Here is a 4,793-nt window from a genome sequence, read left to right as displayed (position 1 = left end):
TTTCCCTAAACCTCTGATTCATTTTTCAGCATTATATTCTGGGTTTTAGTCAGCTTTATCATACACGGTCCATTGTTGTTTTAATTAACTCCATGCATTACCTTAACCAGCTGAGACTTATATTTTGCACCCATAGCAAAGCTAAGCTTGTTCACCTACCACATTTATCTTAGAAGCAAACTAGTCATGCAGTTTTTAAGGGTTGTGTGACTAGGAAAAAATACCATTTCAACCAGTAAGGTATAAAAAAAACTCTAGACCAGAGCACAAGACAGTAAATCAAACCCACAAACCACAAGGAACCTGATATATCCTTTTGATCCAAAAGGAGTAACTCGAGGATTGATGCTTCCGTACTGTCCCTGGAGCAACTCTTTTCCTGGGATTTTGCTGAGAAGATTACAAAAATAGTGGGGCAACTGTAAAGTACATTTCTCAGTGTTGTCATATGTCATCCTTCAAGTGCTCATGTTAGGAATTTGTTTGTCCACTACAATTCCATCCCATCCATGTAGGAAAAGGAAGAATCATATACAAAATATATAAATAAAACAGAAAACAAATAAACAAACAAAACCCAACTGAGACCCAAAACCATTTCTATCACAAATCTCTATGTCTCCCACCATGACTAGATCAGTTCCTGTCCTCATTTTCACAGGCAAAACAAGAGGACTGTGGTTAGGGAGGGTAATTGGATCAGTTTCCCCAAAACAGAATTCAGAGAAAACAAGCAGATGGCTAACTCTTACACAGAAAGATGTTTACCACTTGATCCTGCATATATGATCCATCTTTTCCCTGCTCCCACCACCGCTCAGCTCATCTTCTTAGATTTGAGCCCTTCATTTGGTGCAATGCCTGAAATTAGACTTAGCTTTAGTAAGGCCATGTCTTACTGAATGAAGCATCTGGTATGTTGAAATCAGTTGAAATGCTCTTGAATATATGAGATGTTTAGATATTATCCAAATGTTCTGGAGTTCACGTACCACTATAGCTACAATGAAATGCAAAACAGATCTGACAATCCACATCTGACATTCAGCCTGGGATATCTTAGTGTCCATCTTTCAAAAGAAAATAGAGCAGCAACCCCTTCATCTCAATTCTGGATTCTTGTAAATGTATCAAGTTGGACACTCAAAATAGCCTTTTTTTTTTTTTTTTTTTAATGTCTTGGCCTGTGTTTTACATTTTTTATGCAGTTTAGAGCAGCTGCAGTAAAAGAGGTCTAATGCGTTGGCTTGTCTGAATAGGGCTTGGTTATATAAAACCATGGATATTGTGCTAGCAACGAGCTTCTTGATTGCATGAAGAAGAGAGAGGCTAAAGAAGAGAATGTTTAAATAATAGGTACCAAAAAATGACTCAAATGCAATGATGAATATACCATAGCTTTTATGTGTGAGGAGGGAGTAATGTTGAGCCTGTTCTCTTTTAGGAGCTGTGATATCATGGCAAAAGTATTTAGACCAGAATGAGAAATGTTTTGAAAAAAGTCACATAATAGATTTGTGTTGTTAGACTAGATAGAAATGAGAGGAGAAATCTTTATGTTGTGCTAATTCCTCTTCTAAAAGCTGCAGAAATGTTGTCATTGATCTTAGGGGAATGGAATATGATGGTGTGAAAAAGAAAGCTGTGGGCTGCTTTTAAGGAGGTATTGTTTTACAGGAGCAGTGAATAAACAAGACATCCGTTAAAAGGATTTTGAGTCAGTTTTTATTGTCTAAGAATAGCCAAGAATCTTAGTGCTTATAAAAGAGCTCTTCACTGCCTGAGCTCTCCTCCTTCCTGCTTGACTGCTTAACTCCATACAAGAGCCAGAACAAGATTCGAGCAATGCTAAGCCACATTTGAAATCCCTAATTCAATGTTTTTAGTGTGTTGAGACAGTAGTGCACAGGCCTTTTTCTGGCTTTTATGCATAGGAAATAACTTTCACTGTATTTGGAGAGAAAGGATGTTGATCTGCTTCTCACATTAAAAAAGTAGAACACAAAAAACTTCCACCCATATATATATATATATGGATCTGTACTTTCAGTATGTCCTAGTTTTCAGCCCGGAGCTTTACCTTGGTGAATACTACTGGCATGATGTCCCTATGTTTCAAATTTAGGGCCTAGAAAAGTCTCAGTGTGTCCTCATAGTTCATATAGATACTTCCCTTGTAGATATCTGGTGTGTGACTCAGCTCCAGCTTAAAACAAATATACTTGTGTTGCTGCTTGGAAGTATCTATGTGTACATTACAGGCTTCATTCAGCTCCCCATCTGTGTGATACCCTTTAGGGTCTCATCAGGCTTCTAGCTACTACTCTAGGAGACACAACTCTTCTGCAATGTCTGTGTCATGTCCACCAATAGTTGGTGTCCAATTTGGCTGCCCTAGGACATGTCAAATGTCACAAGAAAGTTTGAGCAACCTAATTCAGTTCTACATCTTCACTGAATATAGTAAGCTTAAGTTCCCAGTACAACAGTAAAAACTTGCAGTCAAGCATCCTATTCGGTACTGAATTTTAGTCCTGAATTCCCTTTTGTTGTCTCCAAAGTTGTGTTTGTCGGTCAGGTCTGAATTCAAAGAGAGCACATACAAGCCCAGACATCACAGCTCTGGCTAACAGACATTATCAGGATACCACCACAGGATAATTGAAAGTTGACAGATGCTACTTTACCCTTTGCTCTTCAGCCAACGGTGGGGATCACAGGCTGATGGCTGAATGCAGAGAGCCTGTCACTATGGAGTCAGAAGTTGAAGGGACAGGACAGTTATCAAGTAAAATTTATCCAGCCTTTTTAGTAATAAATACAGGATTTTCCATTATGTTTTAAGAGACAGACATGACTTATACCCAAATAAAACATAAATCCTTGGATTTCTTCCATGAATTGGAAATCTTCTGACAAGTTGTAATGCAACTGATGAATGTGGTTTTGGTTACAGAACTAAACAGGGTTGTTAAGGGTTGTTGTACATGTCAGGAGCTGTTGTTTTACCTTGCAGAGGGTTTTGTGTCAGTAGGATCTTAAAATAGTCCTTGTCTACTCAGTGAAGCACGTTATCCCCTCAGCTGAACCAAAGCCGCTGTGGGGCTGCTCTAAGTGGGAACACAGCCATACTTCTCATTTAGTGGCAAACAAAAAATGTTTAAAAAGCCAAATGCTTTTCAGTGGTTTGTTTCCTAAAATCAGGATCATTTATCCATTCCAATTACCATCACAGCTAGTGATGTATAGGAGAGAAGTGCTTTACCATAGTACAGAAACTCAGAGGTGTGGCACAGCTGGGATGAAGCAAGGCTATATTTTTTGCCATGAAGCGCTTCATAGGATGAAGCCATGACTTAATGTGGAAGTTGCATGAGATATTGCCATCAGGATGATTGCCATAAATAGGTTAAGACATTTCTATACCCTCACACCATCCCCCTCCCTCCCTGCTGCTCCTGCTGACAGAGCTGCACCAGGGGAGCAGCATAAACCACATCCCTCGTGTGACCCAGCTTAAAAGTAAACTTGCTCTACCCAGGATGTTTTACTGAATAAGTTTCCAGATAAGTTATGTCATTTATAAGAATGATCATATGGGATCAAACCACCTTTCCCTTTAACCCTGTATCCTGTCTCTGGCGAGAGACAGTAGAAAACAGCCCAGAAACCTCCTGCTCAAGGAAAAATAGTGCTCATTTACCCTAGCAGTACATTAGGCATAGCTGTTGGAATGACAAAACACAGTTTATAGATGGAAATGGAATGATGCAGAAAGAGAGGGGCAAACCCACCACTCCCTGTACCACTTCTTTAACTGTTTGGCCAAACAGGACATAGCTAACTCACAGAAAAGAGTTGTGTAAGCTGTTTACTACTGCTAGTATTTATTCCAGGTTAATTTTTTATTTTAAAAAATATTTCTTTTCTAATTATCAGGATTATGAAAATTAAAAGCATCCACATATCTTTCTCTTCAGCTGGACTGGAACCTAGACACTAAATCATATTTTAAGCAAAAATTCTAGTCAAAATTCCTACAGTTTTTTTAGCCAAATGTGTTTCCCTAATTGAAAAAAATCTTAAAAACATTTATATGTAGGAATTGTATCACTCTTTGAGTCATTACAGCCCAATTTCTTGAAAACTCTATAACATTTTTCAACAGCCTTGACTTTGAACACCTCTTGTTTCTGCATCTTGGAGCAAAAGTTACAGAACAGAAATGGGAAGGGTTAGGAATACAGTTTTGAAGGTAACTTCTCCTCAAGGTCATGGGTCAAAGAAGAAGCCAGAGCAATGTGAATGTTATTAAATCTTCTGTACTGCAAGCAGTCTTCTAAATATGTATATAGACACACACAGTCTGGCTGCAACCTGAGTATATTATCATTCATTACCCGCCCACTGGGGACCTTTGGGATAGTCTCAGAGAAAAGAAGAACAAGAATTGTAATAAGACTTCATGACTATGATGCCAGGAGAAGAGCACAAGCCTTGCTGAAAGTGCAAATAACAATTAGCTCTTCAATCTCCAGGGAGCCAGGGGGTAAAACTGATGGAACATCTGAGAAATGCTTCCTGAAGAGATAAAAAAATTCAAAAACCTTAAGGAAATTTGCAAGGCTGAGATATTTATTTTGCTGGTTCTGGTTTTAGAAACTAAGAGGAAAAGTTACGTTCAGATCCCTGCTTGAACATTTGTTGCAGTGGGGATCCTGCAACACGCATATATCAAACCAGGAGTCCCGTGGAAAGGAAATATATATGGACAGACAGATTCTTGATAGCTG

General features: G+C 38.7%; 1 protein-coding gene across 1 annotated transcript in view; it reads left to right on the top strand.

Annotated features, from left to right (window-relative positions):
- TENM4 (teneurin transmembrane protein 4) overlaps positions 1–4,793 on the top strand; it is a 1,563,774-nt gene that overhangs the window by 872,484 nt on the left and 686,497 nt on the right. The gene's annotated exons all lie outside the window — the stretch shown is intronic.

This window comes from Corvus brachyrhynchos, unplaced genomic scaffold, assembly GCF_000691975.1.
Source record: "Corvus brachyrhynchos isolate BGI_N302 unplaced genomic scaffold, ASM69197v1 scaffold44, whole genome shotgun sequence".
In the NCBI taxonomy this organism is placed as follows: domain Eukaryota; kingdom Metazoa; phylum Chordata; class Aves; order Passeriformes; family Corvidae; genus Corvus; species Corvus brachyrhynchos.
The sequence above is the reverse complement of the archived record's forward strand: the minus strand, read 5'-3'. Positions and strand labels throughout refer to the sequence as shown.